The sequence below is a fragment of the Thermobia domestica genome, unplaced genomic scaffold (genome assembly GCF_964235325.1).
Source record: "Thermobia domestica unplaced genomic scaffold, izTheDome1.hap1.1 HAP1_SCAFFOLD_630, whole genome shotgun sequence".
Classification (NCBI taxonomy): domain Eukaryota; kingdom Metazoa; phylum Arthropoda; class Insecta; order Zygentoma; family Lepismatidae; genus Thermobia; species Thermobia domestica.
Window position 1 is genome coordinate 25680 of NW_027656340.1, and position 21752 is coordinate 47431.

Sequence of the window (21752 nt, forward strand, 5' to 3'; positions counted from 1 at the left end):
ATTTATTTATTTGTTTAAAAGACACACACACCAATACAACTTACAACTTACTTTTAACAGTCAACATTGAAACAACAATGGATAGAATTTGGTAAGAAACTGACCCTTGCCCTCCCTCTCCCTCTCTCAACGTGTTCAGAGTTGCCGCTTATTTAACAGTGTTGCCAACTAAAAATTTAATCCTTCCGCTACCGTTAGCACTTTATTTGATTTCATTATGAGCATTTTTATGAAAATTATAAGCAAATTAAATCCGTCCAGACTTTATGAAAACCCTGTATATATATAACTCAGTAAGCAAACTGCATCAAACTGCAAGTTTGTCAATGTCACTAGTAGCATTGGAATAAATAATAATCTACTCACAATCGAAAATCATCTCAATTTGTGAGTAAGGCTATTTCCTAATTACTAACAATCATCGCTACGTTTGCTGTCTACCTCTAGTCGAAAGAGTGGATAGTAGTTATCCTGGACATGAACACGTTTAGCTGTTTATCATTAAGACCAGAGTCATTTTAAATGTAATTTCTAGAAATTTCACAACTACTTGTACCATGTCAAGCAAAACATAATTTATATAGTAAGCAATATGAACATGGTAGAGACTACATAAACTACAGACAGTTGTTCCGTTTACCCTTAGGACAACATAATGTTGAACAACCTTTAGCTCCAGCCCATATGACGCAAACTACTATTCTACCATTAACAGACCGCAATCATATTAAGATTAGAGCATCAATACTTGTATAACCACATGTTGGTTTAGCAAATTGTATATATACTTATATAGAACTAGAATTATTATTAATCATGTTTTATAGAGTTCAGTGAACCGGAAACTTATTGTAAGTACTGGTTGCGATAGAGGAATAGGGTCAGATAGATCTTGCTCCTCGAACACTGAAACTGTATCAAAAAGCCATTACCCGCTCTCTTGTTGCTTTTGTTGTATAGAGACTAACACAAAAACCGAAAGTGGTAATTGATGTCTATCTCTTGCTGTTGCAATAAAGGAAGAAACAGAGGAGAAACATTCTTGATACTAAAATCGCGAAGCAATTGATAGCTCCTTGAAGTAGAGGATAACAAACTGTAAGTACCGGTACTTTCTGAAAATTCAGTGATAGGAAACAACACATCTTATTCGACGTGGACTGTTCATATGCTGTCATGTTAAGCTCGTTCCCTAGGATCGCGTCTTTGGTTGTAACTGGTTCACGCATCGTGCCTGTTTACAAATCACGTTCGCTTGGAGCGCTTAATCTCAATCTATATCTGCTTAGGAGAATACCGCAACATGTCCTCGGTAGTATAGTGGTAAGTATCCCCGCCTGTCACGCGGGAGACCGGGGTTCGATTCCCCGCCGGGGAGGTCTAAATTTTTTAAAACTTTACATTGCTTCTTGTATATATAGGAGTATAATTTTGATTTATCATTTTTGTGCGAACTCAGTTCAGTTGTGCTAGATTGCTTCTCCTTTTCAACTATTGCATACAAACAGCATTTAATGGTTGGATTCAGTTTAAAATGAAGTAAAACTATCTGGCTCTTCGTTAGTATTATTATTAACATTTTCATTTTAAAGTTAACCCATAGCTTTAAATGGTTAAACAAATAACAGTTGAAGTATCTATTAAGTCCTCATCTTTTTTTTTTTTTTTTTTTTTTTTTTTTTTTTTTTTTGCTCAGGCCCGTCTTTCAGATCCGGTATCTGAAAAATTAAACCGGAACGGGTTATCATCATTGCCATTTTTTTTCTTTTCTTTATTCATTATCCATTATATTTCTGGAAAAGGGAAAAGGAAAAGGGAAAAAGGAAAACAACCACAGCACACAACACACACACACAAAAAAGAAAACAACAAACAAAAAACAATAATTTCCCTAAGTGCTCATAGGGAAAGTGCTAAGTCCTCATCTTTAATAGTGTATATTTGAAAATAGTTTCTATGTTTAGTTAAAATATAAGGTTTAAAAAGTTTGATTCTCCTCAGCGGTAAAGTATTGCCCAGTCTCCCGTATGACATGCGGGGGGACTTCCGAGGACACGCCCTACTTGGATCTTAGGCCTACCGCTCACTGGCGACAAAACAGTTGCGCAACTATCTCGTCGCTGTCGCCTGCAGTCAGCAACTTCACGGAGACAAAACAGTTTTGTTGCCATACCCTCGCTCACTGGCGACGGCAACAGAAAAGTTGCCGAGCATTTAATATCACAATTTACATAATCGGCAACCGGAACATTTCCCATAATCGCTGGTTTCGGACATTTAAAAAAAAACGCCCATTCCAATGGTTAAATAAATAAATTTAAATAAACTTTCGAAGGTAGCGTCAACAGGCGCGTTATTTCAGACTTCGCTTGAGGGGGCAAGAGCACCACCGATATAAGACTTTCACGTTTTGTACTAGTATATTAGTAGACAATTGATTAAAGTATATATATTCCTCAAACTCTTGGGGAGCAATAGCACCTCCTGCCCCCCCTCTAAATGACGTTCCTGAACGTCAATGAGTGACAAAAGTAACAACATTGTGTAAGCTAATATGAACGGGAACAATTATTCGAATCAAAAGATAAGAACAATGAAAATATAAAACGACTGGAAATAACTAACAGAACGAAACTGACAAAAGCGGCAATCCGACAACACTGTACAGTAACTGTACTCTCAATGTTCTACGTATAGCCATAAAACAAAATTGGCTTTATTTGTTCTTCCCGCATATTCTTCACGTTTTAAAATCGGCCATTTTTGTGCAGTACAGTTTTTTCTTCTTTTTTTATATTTGAAATGGAAAGAAACTTGAAAATGATAATTTTATCTGTATTTTTTTTCTAGTTGTGGGAAATTAATGAAAGTAGTAGTGTGTAGTATGACAGCGATATGTCATTATCGAAAAATGTACCTCCTGTGTTGTTTTTTCTTGGCTGGAAAGCTCATTCTAGTTTCTTATAACAGCGAAATGCACTTCCTTCCATAATTTCTCCTTTATATACGTATATTTCTTCTTTAACGCTGAGCGTTTCTCTATATCCTCAATTAATTTTTCATAGTCTTTATCACTAAAGACATGCTAGTCACTAATCAAAGAATGTATTAGTTTCCATTGCGAACACTTCTTTTCACGCGCTACACACGGAACGAACTGCTACGTGAAAAAACCTTGTAGAAAACATTTATTTTTTAGCTTTCTATTTGGAGGATACCTCGGCAACTTTTCTGTCGCCGTCGCCTCAGTGAGCGGACTCCCATAAGACTCAATGCATTTTTAGATGTTGCGCAACTGTTCCGTCGCCGAGCTGTTGCCCTGCTGTCGCCCTGCTTGGCGACACCTCGGCAACTTTTCTGTCGTTGTCGCCTCAGTGAGCGGACTCCCATAAGACTCAATGCATTTAGACAGAGCAACAAGATAGTTGCCCGACAAAATGTTGCCAGTGAGCGGTAGGCCTTAAGAAGATGTTACTCCCGCTAACCCACTCCAAGCGAATGGAGTTGAGTTGATTTTGAGAACGTCCCTTTCAGCAGCGAGGTTATATGACACGTGACCTATTGCTTAACGTGGAATCCAAACCACTTGAGCTTCTGCCGGGAGTCGAACCCGGGTCTCCCACGCCCCCACTCCAAGCGAACGTGATGTGTGAAGGCGTCATGCGTCAACCATACTCGCTGCAGCTACAACCAAAAGAACCGATCCTGGGGGAGAGGGTGAGTCCCTAAAATTTGTTTAGATCACACAGTACAAGATCATTTGTGAGGGGCGGATCCAGAATTTTCTTGAGTAAAGAAGTGTATTACTAAGTGCTACTTGAAAATCAACTTCCAAGTTCCAGTATTCCGTACATTTCATACCTCAACATAAATTATTTTCTACAAAACAATAAATCTACTGGGTACTAGTTTTTTAAAGGTAAAGTTTCCTTTAAAACATTAACATACATTCCTAGTCTTATTATATACATGAAAAAATGAACTTTAGAGGTCCATAGCTCCAAAACTATGGGACCTACCGTAGTCGGGTCAAGACTTCACTTAGGAACTAATAATACTGTATGTGCTCTATCCAAAATACACGTTTCAGAATCCTAAGATGCTCACGCAACAATTTTTATAGAAGGACTTTGGCTACGGACATATAATTTGAAGAACTCACCAACTATCTCTATAACTGAAGTACTCACCAACTATCTCTATATATTTTCGGCAGCCTATAACACCGAAAGGAAGCATTTGTGCACCCAGGTTGGTCTATACTTTTTGTCAGGAATCACCTCCCAAAGTTGTCTTGTTACTTTGAAACGCTATAGCCCCCCTTTACGCTCAGAAATACACTGGATAAAATGCGCTTCAATCCTGCTTTACACTGGATAAAGCGGCAAACAATGGTTTAGCCCCTCGCTTGATCATATCCTGGATCCGCCACTATATATATGGTCGGATTTAAGGGGGAAGCAAAGGTGCACGTGCACTCCCCCTTCGTTGTAAATATACACTACCTATAACGAGAAGCTAGCAGTCAAAATAACATTTTCAGAAAATTTCTGCTGTCATGTTTCCATTTGGGCTTAAAAGAAAGCGAAGTTTTGCAAAACCAATAGCCTAGTTTAAGTCAATTTTCTGAAGGTTGAAGGAAAATAATTTATTGAGAGCAGACATTTAGCATTTCTAGGGGCAATTCCACATTCACACCACAGATGCCTAAAGGCATTTTAAAAATTTCAAATGTACTGGTAGTTATTGGTTCACCCCCTCTGAAAATCCTGGATCCACATAATTTATAGCTCTTTAAAGTTAAAAGTTAAAATTAAGGAATGGTGTAAAACGAAGTTGTATTTTTATACGCCTTCAAGAATAAAAGGTAATATGTGCATTCCCATTCCAACTGGACTTTGTTTCATGTTCCCTAATCAGGTTTGCACCATACATAAAAAGAAAAGGACAATCACCGAATTGTTCAGCTGTAGTATTTTCTACAGGTAAATAACGTGAGGTCCTCCAGAGTTAACCAACTTTCCTGCATCTCGCCAGACCAAAGGTATATTAAGCTGCGATTACAAATTACTCTTATGCACGGTATCACCCTTTCCAACTAGAGTCCATGGCTACCAACTGTACGGGTTTAACATCTCAGATACGGGTGTACGCGTTGCTATTCAAAATGTATGAGTGAACCAATAATTTTGACACTGGTTTTCTTTTACTGTGAACCGTTGAATTTGGAGAACACCTCTTATTTAGTCTGACGTTACTGATACTTTGAATCATGTTAAAGTTAACGCAAAAATTAACAAGCTGTATTCAGAATTCATTACTTAAAAAAAAAAAAAAAAAAAAAAGTGCAAGGCGAGGTTGGTCAGTTTTCTTTTGTAACTTGTAAATGGTTAAAAGTTTTTCAAGCTGTACCTGACTCAACAATTTGGCTTTATTTGTATTATCAATACCTGCAAGCAATGCATTTTGTGAAAGAGTGTTTAGTATGATGTCAAATGCTTGGACTGATGCACAAGAAACTGTATGCCTCAAAATTTACTGAAATCTGAACTAATGGTAAAAATTAACTTTCGAATGACCTGTAAAACATTTTACTCTTATGTTAAAAATAATAATAATAATAATAATAAAAACTACTGCTGTATTGAAAAGTGGTAAAAATGAAAAAAAATAGGGTATAAGTCTGTTCAGAAATAAACGTTAATTATAGTTTCAAATCAACTTTATTTTGTTCAACAAATATTGCTAAACATAGATCTGTTTTAAAAAAATACATGGATGTGTTTAACTGAAATAAGGTTCTAATGTAACGAAATTGAATTTGAAGGATACGTATAAGCTGTGAATGTACGGGTGAGCAGGTTTGAAACGTTGGCAGCCCTGCTAGAGTCCCACAACAGTCCCATCAAACTTTGATTTAGTCTTTGGGACACATTTTTCTGAAACAAAGCCTGTTCGGCTCCATGCAGGGAGCATTCGTAGCTACGTGTTTGAGAATGAAACAGGAATTTGGAAAGGAGTGAACTAAAGAATTACATAATTCTTTATAACATACTGTATTATAACTTATATTCTACTGCTTGTTTAAAACCTCTGTATAACTCAGTTTGAAATTAAAATTTTAAACATTTATCTCTTTTCACTACGGAATATTTTATGTTCATTTTGGTGCCGGGAATGACGAGGTACATTATCACAAAAGCTCTTTCAAATAATTATTGTATATCTAGACAGGTTTATATCTCTTCATTCCTTCGCAAAAGGAAGATTTGGAAGAATTGCAAAATATTACCCGCTGTAACACCCGAGAGTGTTAGCAAGTGACGATAGTCTAAGAAAAGATTATTGTTCTAATATATTTACAGAGTCTTTGTAGTTTCGTTTCCCAGAATAGAATTATTTTCACCTTCAGAAGTGCGTGACCCCCTTCCCGAGTGGTTTACACCACGTTCATTTCGGCCAGGTGGCACGTGCTTTCTTTTGACTTTCTACACTTGCACTTGAAATGCATGCTTTCATACAATCTGCCTTTTGTTTTGTTGTACTTACAAGTAATGCTTTAGACCCTTTGCAGAACGTCATAGCATCACTGGCCATTCACTGGTTATTGACTTGACTTGACTTGTAAAACGCTTGCGTCAAGCTTGAATGGAAAACTGGATGCGAGGTTGCCCCCGTGTAATTTCGTTACTGGAATCCAGCTTGCGGTATGCTTGCTGGATGCAAGCTTGGCCGACTTGCAATTCACGCTTACAACCAGCGGTTTGCATGTTGTCTCAGCTACTAGGGTTCTGGATCCACCACTGACATAAAATTGAAGCAAGCAAGAAAGTACTAATTTCACGTTAGTATTTTGTATGCAAGGCCATTCATACCTTTCAGTTTTTGTATTGTTTCTCCCGTTACTTTGTTGCCTTCCATGGTGGACTGGCAAGAAATAATGGATATGTATAATTACGTAATTGACGTACTATTTTGGTGAATTAGCTCCAATCCAACTTACTTGCTTACATAATTTTCTTGCAAGCAGATACGTATTTCCGGAGGCAGATTAATCATTAAGGAAAATAAACACATACTTAGGTCATCAAGGAAAGAGGTTAGCCGAATGTGTAATGAATGGTCTATTGGTCTTTAAGTGCAAACTGCAAATGGTGCAGGTGAACCAGGTTCTGCAAAAGGGGCTTGTGGCGATGCAGTTTGATCGATTCAATATTAATAAGTTCGTTACATACAGATGTGGTTATTATCCTATGGGGGTTAAAAGAGGAAGCTGAAGATAGACAAAAATGGAAGAAACATTTCCAGGCCAAAATCTAAAATTGAAAAAAAAAATGCTCATTAGTCCCAGGACCTGACGAAAGGCAGAATACTTAATAATAACAATAATAATAATAATAATAATAATAATAATAATAATAATAATAATAATAATAATGAATGACCGTACTGTAGAAATAGATTAAATAACATTGACGTAACATCTTGAGCTCTTCTATTGGCGGGTACGCAAACTTTCGAAGACTTCTCCGTCATAGGATCGGCACCCTTGGTTGTAGCTGTAGTGAGTATGGTTGACGCATAATGCCTGCTCGCACACCACGTTCAATTCGAGCGCTTGGGACACAGAAGCGTGTCCTTGGTAGTATAGTGGTAAGTATCCCCGCCTGTCACGCGGGAGACCGGGGTTCGATTCCCCGCCGGGGAGGTTTAATTCTTTTTTTTTGTACGTTTATTGTTTCAAGTTAGCATAGAAGTATAATTCTTATTTTCATCATTTTGCGAACAGTATTCAATTGTGCTAAGTTGCTCCTCGTTTCTAAACCATTGCACACAAATAGCAATTAATGGCGTAACACTTTAGCGCGCAGCTTTGCATATATGCAAAGTTTACTTTGAAATTGTACTGCACCATGTAGTTTTTAGTTCGGACATAGAAAAGCAGCTTTGCGTATCAGCTAAGATGCCCTTTCACTAATGCAGTTCTGAATTTCCCCCTAGATGTCATAGTAAGCCAGCGTTGGTCTCTTTGTATTACTTGCTGCACGCGGGTCATCTTTGAACTTTCTTTGCTCGTTTAGGTGGACACGTTTTGAACTGTTGATTTTTTCTATGTTAGACAGAAGTGTAATGAGTACAAAAGTTCAAGTACGCTGACATTCGTCGGGTTTTATTGGTTCTATCTGGTTTTAGTGGACTTTGCAGATGTCAACGCAGAACTTTGCAAAGACCCTATATGCAAACACCATAAAATATCCCATAGACTACATATTATTTGCATTAATTGTTTTTTTAATCCTTTGTTTCCTACACAAAATCCATTCCAATTTTTTAAAAAAAAATCAGTTTGATAGGAAAAAATGGTGGGTTAAAGGGTTAATTCTGTTTAAAATGAATTAAAACTTTCTGGATCTTTGTTAATATTTTTATTACTTAAATTTTCATTTTAAAGTTGACCCATGGGTTTTATACATAATAGTTTAGAAAGGAGTAGTATTTTGGCATATTAACAAAGAACAGTTGAGGTCCTGTTCGTATTAATAGTGAATAAAATGAAAATAGTGTGTTTCGTTAGAACAATATAAGGTTTTTAAAAATTTAAGACATTCCCCGTCAGGAAATCGAACCACGGTTTCCCGCGTGGAATGTAACGATACTTACCACTATTAAAACCTTTCTTTAAAATATCAACCGATCATTACTCTGTTTCCTGAGCACACGGGTTTCCTTGTGCCAAGTTTTAATCCTTACCAAATTTTGGGCAGAAACACGTAAACACACACGTCTAGAACAGATAAAATTTGGACCGTGTTCTTGAGAGGGACTCGAACCCCCAATCGGATTGAGACTCATATTCCGAAGCCGAACGCCCGAGACGATTTCTCTCTCTCTCTCTCTCAATTTTTTTTAAAATAGTTAACTGATTTACCGAACTTTCCTTAGTAACTTGGTTACCCTAGTTATCACTATTCCTACTTGATTGTACTGTTTTCCATTAATCTTCAAGAACAGGAACATGAACACAGTAAAAATTCAAAAGATTATCTCATGGGATTTGAACTCGGAACCAAAGGCGCATGGGCTCATTACGAGACAAGCACGAGTTCTACGCCGCTCGGTTATTGCCACCGGCTTCTACCGAGGACACGTCCTATTTTGGTCTTCGGCAGATGTGGCTCTATAGTGATCGCAAGGAGTCGTGAAGCTTACTTAGATCTAACGATTTCAGAGCTCAATAGAAAGGGACGGCATGTCCCAGTCGTCAACCGCTATCTATGAAATTTTGCCAGTGCTGGCTCTCGCACTTTACGGAGAACAACTAGTGATGGTACAGTTCTATCGAATTAACGCGAAGTTTCATTTTATTTTTGTTATTAATATTGTGGTCGTTGTATTATATTTGGTACTGTTTAATTTGAATAAGTAATAGTATTGGTGTTGACGTTCTTTAAGTGTTTGTTTTTTTTTTCTTGGTCCTTAGCTGTCTTCTAAGTTCGGCAGGTTTGTTGGTGCACTTGTGCTGTTTCACGTTTTCTCAAGTATGCATGCGGATGGCAACTTCACAAAACGTACCGAATACTTCCGATGCATAACAGGTGAGGCAAAGCAGTGCTATGATTGGTGTAGAGACCGGGCTTCAGAAGTCGCCTTGGTCACTATAAGAAAAGCAATCAAGGGAACGTGATGTATGAAGAGTAGTCATGCGTCAACCATACTCACTACAGCTACAACCAAGGGTGCCGATCTTGACGGGATGAACTGCCAAAGGTTTTTGCCCCATTCCTTCCGATAGGGAAATAAGATATTTAATCTGTTCTTACAATACATGATCATTCGTGATGGTAGGTCCAAATTTTTTTCAGTATATATTGTAAGGATCCCCACGTTGCTGTACCAGGCAATAACCACATGTAAACTACATGTGTTAGTAATAAATAAAAACAAACAGACGACAGTCCCGAAGAAGAGTCAATCACCATCGCCAACAGTCGGAAGGACGAGAATCAACGATGGAAGCCGACAAGACAGAATAAAAAGGACCTGCACACCTCGACCAAATTGTGTACATAAACTTTTTATAAAAAAAGGTGAAGAGAAAAGTCCAAATCCCGAGTACATTTTATTGCTCTACCCAAGAAATTTTATAATATATATATTGCAGCGCAAAGGTTTGGAGGGGCGCAAAATATTTCCCGTTTTAATACCGGGGAATATTAAAAAGATTATACGATTATTATACTAACAATTGATTCAGAACATTAGGTATATTGACCGACGAAGTCTTTTATCGTTTCTTCTATAATAATATAGTTATTTTCACCTTTAGCGGGGAGCGTGTGCGATCTCCTTCTGTATCTGCCACAGACTTAATACTGCAACAAGCAAGAAGATATTAATCTTGGGCTTAAGTTTAGAGTTGCCCCTCGAGTTTCAACCCAACGAAAAAAAAAAAAAACAATTAAAACTAAAAATTGTTAGGTTAGGTTTAGTTAATTTAGGTTAGGTTAGGTTACCCGGTAAGACTAGTTAGACTAGAAAGTGACTGAAACCAGTTCTCATAGAAGCTTCAGCTCATATTATTTTAATTCAGTAATCCGTGGTCCTCAAAAAAAAAAAAAAAAAAAAAAAAAAAAAAAGTAATAGACTTCTTATATAATTCTGTAAAACTCAATGCTAAAATATCATATTCAACGCACTTATACGACTACCATGCTACTGAATCATTGAAACCTTCCGCGTCTTGCAAATAGTATCCAGTTCTACATATATTTTCTCGTATTGAACTTAATACGAAAAAAATTTCGTAATTCTCAAAAAAAAAAAAAAAAGGGGGGGGGGCAACACACTAAACTTAATCTTGCGTTAGTCTTTTCTATACGAGGCAATTCTTACCTTCGAGCTTGGTGTTGTTTCTCTCTTTACTTTGTTTCCTGCCGTATCGGACTGTTAAGAACTAACGTAAGAACATTTTTAATTGGCATACTATTAGCCCTATCTGAATCAGCTCGAATCCAACTCATTTCTTGTTCACGTAATTTCCTTGCAAGCAGATACGTATTTCCGAATGTGAATTAACTATTAAGGAAAATAAACCCATGCTTAAAGCAACAAAAAAGGGGCCCAACAGAAACATTTAGTAGCCGATTTTACAATAAATGGTCCATTGACCTTAGGTGCAAGTTACAAATGGTGCAGCTGAACCAGTATCTGCAAAGGGTCATGCTCGTGCTGCAAGCAGTTTGATTAAATCGACACTAGTAAGTTAGTTACATATGCGTAGATATAATTTGAATGACCATGTATTGTGGAGATAGATGAAATGATATCGACGTAACATGTTGAGCTTCTCTATTGGCAGGTATATAAACTTTCAGATTTCCTCCTCATAGGATCGGCGCTGTTGGTTATGGTTGGTTGACACATGACACCTGCTCACATATCACGTTAAATTCGAGCGTTTTATGTGCCACAATACCTGCTACAAAGAAATCAAAATTCAGTCCTCGGTAGTATAGTGGTTAGTATCCCCGCCTGTCACGCGGGAGACCGGGGTTCGATTCCCCGCCGGGGAGGTCAAGTTTTTTATACGTTATATTGTTTCAAATTAATATAGAAGCATAGTTTTGATTTGCATCATTTTGCAATCAGTGTTCAATTGTACAAAATTGCTTCTCTCTTCTAAACGATTGTGCACAAATAGCATTTAATTGTTTTATATTCTATTTAAGTTGAAGAAGTAAAACTTTCTGGCTCTTTGCTAATCTTAACTTACATTCAACGAAAAATTCTCTATGGCGTTCTGTGTGTGCTATTTGTGAATTTTTCAATTTTGAGTCCTCCACTCGATAGAGCATCAAATACTAAATGAGCAAGTGATGGATTTATTTTTTTGCATCACTGTCACCATTACCAAGACATTGGCCCAAAATGTACCGGTTTCCGAAGATTTAAGTAGTTATATCTCGGGAACCGTAAGTCATAGAGAGACATTTTGCGAATTTTTCAGTTTTGGGCCCTCAGCATGTGTCTTTGTAAAACAACGTTTTAACCAGGGCCGGCCTTACGTGGTGCGGGGCCCGATTAGGAACATTTTGCGGGGCCCCAGGTTTACAACTAACTCGTACCAAGGTCTGCAGAACCAATGTATATATATATATATATATATATATATATATATATATATATATATATATATATATATATGTGTGTGTGTGTGTGTGTGTGTGTGTGTGTGTAAGGGGAGGTCTGTGTTCAATTGGCCCTCACACCGTGAGTTGAATGCTAATGGAGATAAGGCGAAGGCCAGTTGTTCTTGTGGGAATATCCAACATACTACCTGGTTGTGGCAGTTCAATTACCGTGAATTTGCGTATGGACAGAGTAACCAGGGACCTCCACAGAGCGTTATAATGGTGTGTATGCTGTATGAGTTCAAACTAGGGTCAAAGGCCTTTGCAGCGGGACGGACGGTATGCCAGGCCTTTGGTGAGGGTGTTGTGAGTATGCGGACAGTGCAACGGTGATTTAACAAGCTTAAGGACGGTGACGAAACATTCGAAGACGCACTGCGTGCCGGAAGACCAACATTTGTACATAATGAAGATCTTTAGGCAGAAATTGAGGCGAACAGTGGCCAGACATGTGAGGAACTGGGACTACAATTCAGTGCAAGTGGAGAAACCATTCAGCAGCACATCCATCAACTTTGGAAGCACTATAAGTTGGGTCAGTGAGTCCCACATGATTTGACTCCGGTCCAGAAAACAACGCGAGTAGACACCTGTGTTTCTTTGCTGTCTCGTGTGAGGAAGGAGCCATTTCTGGACAGGGTGTTGAGATGTGATGAGAATTGGGTCTTGTACGAAGCTCCACGGCGCTGTCATCATTGGTTAGTACCCCATGAACCGGTTCCAAAACAGCCGAAACCAGCACTACACCAGAAAAAAGACCTTCTGTGTATTGGGTGGACTGCTTGCGGCATCGTGCATCGAGAACTACTACCAGCTGCTCAGAACATCAATACAACTGTTTACTGTCAGCAGGTGAGCCGTGTTGAAGAAAAACTCAAAACTCTGGATCCAGCACTTCTGAATCGCAAAGGGGTCCTCCTATTACAGAACAACGCTAAGCTCCACGTGGCTAGGATTACCTAGGGGAGACCATTCTACACCTTGGATGGGGAACATTATTGCAAACAATATACTTCCCGGACATTGCATCATCCGATTATCACTTGTTCCATTCCTTGAATAATCACCTTAGAGGACACCAGTTCAAATCACTAGTAGTGGTGCAAAATGCACTTAATACCTTCTTCACTTCACGGCCCACCAAGCTCTACCGCGATGGAATCCATGGCCTTCCAGAACGTTGGCAGAAGGTCGTCGATGCTGATGGGGACTATTTTTGATCTTCCAGGTACTTCTTAGGTGACTTATCGATGTTCGAAGGTGGTGGGTGAAAAAGCGACAGAACTTTCTTGGTTAACTTTATATGTATTGCACTCTCCCTGCTGGTCTAATGGTTATATCCATTTCCCTTTATAACGTTTCTCCATCTGCAAAATGTTCTGGTGAAAACGTTAACCCTGTTCATTGTTTATAGCAGCTAATTTTTCCGAGAAATAACACAAACGGAAATGGAGACAGTGAATGAATTTTAAAATACATATTTCACACTCGCAATTTTTCAAGAAGATTTTGTACCAGTATTTCATAGTTTCCTTCTATAACAAATAAATCTATCGATGTTTCCTGATCAAACTTGGTAGAGAAGTATGGAATTTCAAGAAACGAACGTAAGTAAAATTTAAAGTGTTTCCGTCCATAAAGACGGCAGCAGTACCCAAAAACGTGATTGATCAGAATAAGCAATAATGTGTTTCAAGTTTGAAAATTTCATTTTATTTGTAAAACGTGTAAAGGAATGAAAAATAAAAACACATTAACCAACACTGGGAGGAAGAAAACATCTATTTGAGGATATGCTCATCATCGCCGCCATCTTGAAGTCGGCCATCTTCTATCTCGCTTGACTTTTTTAAATAGGAAGATCAAGTAATATCAAATTGGGCTAGAATTTTACGAGAAGTACAAAGGTGAAGTTTATGTTTCCATAATTTTATATTTGTAAGACATAATGAAATGCACGTTGATATGAATTCGTTGGTTCAAAGATTTCTTAACAGCTGTATCTTTTTGAAAAGAATTTACGTCAGGAAAACTTAATGTACGCAAGTGAGAACATCCTAGGGAGCTACTTATGAATGGTATAATCAGCCTGAAATCGTTATCGACTGCAGACAAAATGAAATGGTGATGAGACAATCACAAACCTTAAGGAATTGATGGAAGATGGATTATGTACTTTCCATTGGATTATTCGAGTTAGAAGACAAACCTTCTTAAGTAGCCACCTATTCAATACGCACTAGTATACATTCGGTTTTCCTGTCTTGATTTTAAAAAAATACATCCACGAGATTTTTCGCAGTAGAGGGCAAAGTTTGTCCTCTGGTTTTGTATTTTTAATATAGCTATAATAAGAAAAAGGATATGCAAAGAAGTCGCACTGAGGCTGATTTATTTGATACCGTCTCGGCATTCATGGTAGTATTACATGACATAATTAGTAAGAGTGCCAGCAGCTTTTAGCCTACTTAGTGTTCAAAATAAAAGAGGGTGTACACCAAGAATAATGATATACATTTTTACACAAACTCAAAGAAAACAGTATTTTTACGCCCAGGGGTGTGTGTAAGGAAATTTTGGCGAGTGTTAGGGATGTGCAGAATACTCCCTTGACATAATACTTATTTTTACAAAGAAAAGTTGTAAATGTAAAACAATACAGAAACTACTGCAGCATTAAATTCAGAGAATATTTGCTTATACTCAGAAACTTTAGATCCCTACTTGTTAGGGAGAATTAATACCCTTCCTTGTGAAGTCTATGGATGTATCTGTATTGCTATATGTTGTTATATGTACTTGACAATCGTGAGTAGTAGAGCCATCTTAACGGTACCATAGCCACTTAGCAAGGGAAGGGGGGGGGGCGAGCAGAATGGCATGTGTTAATTACATGTATCAAGACCAAAATTTAGTCATAAGGACCACAACACACTTTGTTTCTCTGAGGCCTAATATGCTGTTACAACGGCACCGGAGAGTAGATTAGACTGGACAGTAGAGTAGACGGCACTAACGCGGGGCCCCCTTAGGCGCGGGGCCCGATTTGGAGCAATCGGTCCAATCGGCTTAAGGCCGGCCCTGGTTTTAACACAACTCTTAAACAAAGCACGTGGAAAAAATTTAGTACTACATGTACGCAGAGGTAGGTTCCGGGGTTCGGCCCCAGAAATCCTTACTTTTCTGTAAATTTAGCCTATTTTTAGGGGTAATTTTACACATTTTAAGATAGTTTTCCCCCATATTAAGTTTGTATTCCCTGAAAAACTTTGGATCCTCCTTCCGAAATAAATTTCTTCGTACGTCCCTGCTCGCGCATGCTCGAACTCAGGCTCTGGTTTATAGAATATTCACTTATACAATTCGTACTCGCATAAGCTTGCTGGCATTTATTGAGCTCGAGAGCGATCGAGTCAGAGAACTGAGTTCGAGAGTTCGGACATATCTGCTCTACATATATATTTGGGAGTGGGGACGTCTTTTATGTGTATTTCATCATTAGGTATGAAATAATAGAAAAACGTACAGGGGAAACACAAATGCATTTTACCTTTAAGTGAAGGAGGCCGTTTTGAAATTCTTTAATCGGTGCTCAAAACTGATGCGAGTGACTACGTTCAGTGTGTTAGTCCTTTTCATGGTCCCTAAATGTATAATAAATACTTTTATGTTCGTATATATAAAATGGAAGGAAGAAGTAATAAAAAAAAAAGTGCTCAGAATCAAGAAAAAGCAAGGGTTATATTTGAAAATTTTCTTACCCTTCGCTCCAACCACGGTGGTGCTTCGCGGCTGATCTTAGTGATGTGAGGTGGAAAATTTTCCGCTATATTTTTCCGGAAAATTTTCCGTTCTAAAAAAAAAAATATCAGTAATCAAGTAACAATTCCTCAGGAATCATGAAATTGATTGAATTTATGTATAGAAATGTTAAAAAGTGAAAGATCGTTTAAAGAATCTGAAAATTTTCATTGCTCAGACAATTTTCAGTACTATGTAGGAACAAGTTAAACAATTTTTCATGAATCGAAATATTTTCTGCCTTATATGGAAAAATTGAAGAACTTTTTATGATTCGGAAAATTTTCATCATTTTGAAGCAAGAGGTAAAACAACTTTTTTGTGAATCGAAATGTTTTATTGCTCTGTAGAAACAAGTGAGAGGAATTTTCATAGATTGGAAAATTTTCATCACTATGTAGAAACAAGTGGAAAACACTTTTCATAGGCCTGACAATTTTGGACATTATGTATAGTGATGTTAGGTGGAAAATTATCTACTATATTTAACTGCACATAGAGCTACAAAATTGAATTTCAGTAGAGGAAAGTTAGCAACAAATTATAATTTTCCAATTACCTTTCGGGAGCCGGAAAATTTTCTATTTCAAGTTGGGAAATAAAATTTTACAGTGTTTCTCTCTCTCTCTTGCTCTGCGAGCTCCTTCGTTGCTAAGCAGTTAGCATACGCGCCTCTGGCATGGAAAACCTGGCTTCGATTCCCAGCGGGAGCTCATGTAGTTCGGATTCCACGTTAATCAGTTGATACCGTTTTATATAGTCTCGCTATTGAAAGGGACGTTAAACTCAAAATCAACTCAATTCAACTACTCTCTCTCTCTGTGTGTGTGTGTGTGTGTGTGTGTGTATGCAAAGTGCTGAGAACATACCTCGAGTTCGTAGAGTACAAATATCCCCTTCTATTATTTAAAATTTTAATTTATTAAGTCATGAATATTTTCCGGTTCATAAAAACATGCTCCACTTATTCATTCGATTCATGAAAAATTGTTCCACTTGTTTCTACATAGTACTGAAAATTGTCTAAGCCATGAAAATTTTCAGATTCTTTAAACGATCATTCACTTTTTAACATTTCTATATATGAATTCAATCAATTTTATGAATACTGACGAATTGTTACTTAATCACTGATGTTTAAGAATGGAAAATTTTCCGGAAAAATATAGAAGAAAATTTTCCACGTCACATCTCGACTAAACAACGATGTAGGAATATGTGAAGTATGTTTTTATGAATCAGAAAATTTTCCGGAAAAATATAGAATAAAATTTTCCACCTCACATCTCGACTAAACATCGATGTAGGAATATGTGGAGTATGTTTTTATGAATCGGAAAATTTTCCGGAAAAATATAGAAGAAAATTTTCCACCTCACATCTCGACTAAGCAACGATGTAGGAATATGTGGAGTATGTTTTTATGAATCGGAAAATTTTCCGGAAAATTTTCATCACTGGTCGACCTCACTCGTATGTACGTGGCGGAGGGAGGACTCCGTAATATAGTCTCGCCTCGGGCGCTGATTTTCCACGGCACGGCACTGGCTCTGCATTCGTTGAAAGATTATATTCTTTAGCTACTGATGCACTCATGCTTATCTTTTTATGTGCGTAGCTATTGATGCAAATTATCAAAGAGTGACGATTTCAGGGGTTGACCCATGAAGGAAAATCTTCAGTATTTTCGCAGAACTGCGAATTTTTCACCGCCAACTACTCTAAGTACCTCCGAGGTTAAAGTAATAACAAACTGGAAACTAACAAAAGATAAGGGGACGGGGAATCTTTAGAAAGAGGCTAGTCAGAGTTAAATTTGAAGGTACCGAGAAAAGAAACATCCAAATGACTGTAAGAGAGATCTCACTATTTGCCTTGTAAAATTGAGGAATTTGATGGAGAAGTCCTCGTTAGAATTACAGATAGATATTTTGCAATTGGGACTCATCGGCTTCAGGCTCATTAACGCAATGGGGTTCGGGGCTTCCTGTCCTCAATGAAAGTTGTACTAACTCGTTCTAGTAGCCAACAGTTCATTGGGTTTGCGCTCTCTAACGGCTCGTTTAGCTATCATCAATAAGGAACAAACTAACACGTACTCGCGCTCACTTGACTCATTGGAACTTGCGGGCTCGATATACCTTATAGGACTTTTGATCATACGCGCTCCAGGTCAATTGAGCTAGAGACGTTTGATATCTGAATTCAGAATGGCTGGCCGTGGGAATTCGGAATCTTTTGCTTCGGAGCGAGAACGCTACCCTACGTTCAACTATACACTGGCTGAGTAATTGGCATTACAGAGTATTATTTTTTTTTCACATTTCATGACACACACAGTGCACCATGGGCAATATATCCCTTATTACTCCCTTCTGAGAGATTCGTGATTCATTGGAAATGATTCTTTTCTCCTTTTACTTTTAAAAAGTTCAAGGAAGGAATTCAAGTCGCTACTGTTAGCTGCCAAGTACGTGCATAGTGGTGACGTCACATTTAAATATCTGTTGATGATATATATGCACGTGTTTCGCACTTGAATGAATACATATGTTCGATTGTTTCAGTGTCAAGCTATGAACAAAGGAAGGTTTTAACAAAGCTTTACATGAAGTTCACATAACAGTGCATCATTATAGATGACAGAATGCTCCTTATCAGCTCCAACCCTCTTCGAACCTTATTTACTCATAAAAGTCAGAAAGTTTCTGTTTCTTTGCAGCGCAGTGTTCAGGTTAGTTTTCGAGAGAGAGAAGTGCATGTTGTTTTCTGACTCAGTAACCGATCTTTGCGAGAAGCTATATTTTTCTCCCAGCACTACACATTATTCGGCGTAAGCTCTAAACTCCGATAAACAAAATATTTGTATCCTTCCGCTTGTCACAAATACGATTGGCTAGTGATGTATCACTCCCGCTCTCCACGGGGAGAAGCAAATTATAGACGTGCATTTAGACAATACTGTCTCGTGTTGTCCAGATACATACAGCAGCAGCAGAAAAGAAACCCGAAAGATTAAGAAAAAAAAAAAAGTATTTGAATTTCGCTCGTAAATAATTGTTGCTTAGTGAGTAAAGGTTTGCCTTGTTGGTGTTTCACCACAACACTCGCGGAACCGGGATTCATGCCAGTCATCTTTCAAACTTTAAAAGCAGAACACCCGTCCACAGTTAAGTTGGCGCCAGAATTACTGCGCATGCTTAGTGTTTATTTCTATTGTTTCATTAGCCACACTCGATTGCAGTATCATTAAATAATCCGTATTATATTTTTGTCATTTATAATAATATAGCAGTTTTATATGAAGCTTTAGAGTAAAAGTAATAATGCAATCACGTGAACTATTTTGCGGAAGAGTACAAGCGTCGGCAGGACAACAGCAAATCAGCGAGATTTAGTTTCACGTGGCTTTGTTTATCGCAGTTTAGAGCTTACGCCGAATAATGTTTAGATGATGTGTATAATTTGGAAGCTTGAACAAGGGGAAGTGACAGAAATTGTTTTCGTTTGAGTGCTTGGAGTGGTTATTTTATAAGAATTTGTGTACAGTTCCTTAAGTATAATAGTATCCCTTTTAAAGCAACTATGGCGTTTATGTCTCAATCCGCCATTCTGGAAGCTCTGGAAGGAAGGATTTGACTCAGACGAAGAGGGATTCGGAGAAAAAACTTAGCTCTGATCCAGATAGCGAAAGTGACGGTTTGGGAGTCATGGGGAATAGAGAAAGATTATTTTGCGGTGAGGAAAATGTGCATAATGATTATGACGGTACAATTGAGCATATGTCCGATCGGAAAAGTGGGGCGAAGAGTCTTGACAACCCTGCTCAACCATCAACAAGTGCGCTGGCCCCCAGCCTGCAAATTTTAGATCTTCCAACAGGGTTGGGAAATACTGTAACTATTCAAGAAATTGCAATACAGTTTGGCACATGAGTTACGAAAGAACAGGAGTATATTTCAAGATCAATTTTATTCGGGTACGTGCAGCCAGGGCCGGTCCAACAGACTCCAAACTTTCCGAAAGAGATCTTATGAAGGGAAATTTTCCAAATTTCCTCAGATTTCCCTTTTGGTATGTGCTATACATTTGCGAATTTGATACCATTTGAAAACTTGTTTTATTTTGAAAAGAATTATGTATGAACCATGATGCTTGGACAAATAGTACCAAAGCAGTAGATACTTAAATGAAAGTCAACATTTTCCTTTAAAAACCTGCAATATCAAAGTATAGAGTGTAGTTTAAATTTTAACAACCCAAGCCAAAATAAACAAAACATGATTTTATTTAAGTCACAAAGATGTTCACAACATTATTGATGATGCGTTAATGTGAAATGTGTCAAAATATCCACCATTGCCAGCAATATATTGTCGGCAACGCTGCGGACCAGACCCACAAATATGTGATATGTAGAGCTCGGATTTCCATGCATAAACGAACTTTTAGATATGCGTGCAAATATGCACGAAAAATATCAAAAAATATGCATTAGGAAATTTAACATATGCGCTGAAACATACACTAAGAAAATAAATTTTCAATTTAGTATAAAAATATCTTACCGCTTAATGACCTCTGTTACAATGAACTTTAAACGCCTTTCTTACGTTTTCTTCTGTAAACTCTCTGCGTTTATCAGTGAGAAACGTTTTGCAGAGCGAGAAGTTCCTTTCTACATCAGTAGAAGTAACTGGTGCATGTGAAAAACACCAAATGTCTTCTTGTATCAGGTCCTTTAGATTGCTTTCTACCCGAGATTTTTGCCGAATATTTTGCAAAGTTTATCTGACGCTATTATCGCAACACCGTGAGTTTCACTGGACAAAGTCTGCAATTATTCGCCGAACAAAGAGAGTGAGTGCTGCAAATTATAGTTACGGGATTCCAACTGTCTGATAATTTCAGGTATTCTCGAGAGGTGATTGTGTTACTACTTGTAAAGAAACATTTTTGTGACACATAAATAGCGTTTACATCATCGGGATTTAGTGAGTCTACAACTGTCTTCGCTTGATTTAAGTTATTTGCATAATACGACACAGCTTATAGCCACGAGCCCCATCGGGTTAGAACTGGTAGAGGAAATTGTTCGCAACTTCTCTAAGGACACGAGCAATAGAGGTTTCACAAATACTTTCTTTACATTTGGTTTGGTACCATCTACTTCCGGATATTGGCACCTGATTCTTTCTGGTGTGTGGTGGAGACCGTTTGCGAGACAAGTCAAATGGACTAATTTAGGATATAACATTTATTCTATTATTCTGTATAAATTTTATTCTACATCTGCGTTTACAAAGTGATTCAGTTCACTTTAAATGCAACCTACTTTCTTGTGATATACTCTGAAATATGCTAGTATACAGCAATAAAACTCAGAAATATGCAGTATCCTGTAAAGTTTACGAAATATGCATGCACATCGACATTCATTTAAAATATGCACTTATATGCGCTATCATATGCATCTCAAACGAATCCTTACAAGTCCGTCAGAAAGGAGAAAATACTTTCCATATGTTTCTGCATGTTACTGTAAATATGCATTTTGCATATAAATCCGGGCTGTAGTGGTATGGTTTCCAATGGAATCGATTCACAAGCAGTCTCAATCGCTTCTTCTCTCATGACATTCAGCATAGCTGGTTTTGTGACGTCTTCAGCGTTCCCCTAAGTCTAATGGCGTTAGATCGGGAGATGTGTGTGGATACTCAGCAGTTCCTCGTCAGCCTATCCATCTTTCAACAAATATTT

At 37.8% G+C, this 21752-nt stretch overlaps 3 non-coding genes across 3 annotated transcripts; all 3 read left to right on the forward strand.

The window, feature by feature from the left end:
* Window positions 1-1306: 1306 nt before the first annotated feature.
* TRNAD-GUC (transfer RNA aspartic acid (anticodon GUC)) lies at window positions 1307-1378 on the forward strand. Its single transcript has one exon. It is a non-coding gene; the product is annotated as a tRNA-Asp (tRNA).
* A 6258-nt stretch (window positions 1379-7636) lies between these two features.
* TRNAD-GUC (transfer RNA aspartic acid (anticodon GUC)) lies at window positions 7637-7708 on the forward strand. Its single transcript has one exon. It is a non-coding gene; the product is annotated as a tRNA-Asp (tRNA).
* Window positions 7709-11501: 3793 nt separating this feature from the next.
* TRNAD-GUC (transfer RNA aspartic acid (anticodon GUC)) lies at window positions 11502-11573 on the forward strand. The gene has a single exon. It is a non-coding gene; the product is annotated as a tRNA-Asp (tRNA).
* Window positions 11574-21752: the final 10179 nt, after the last annotated feature.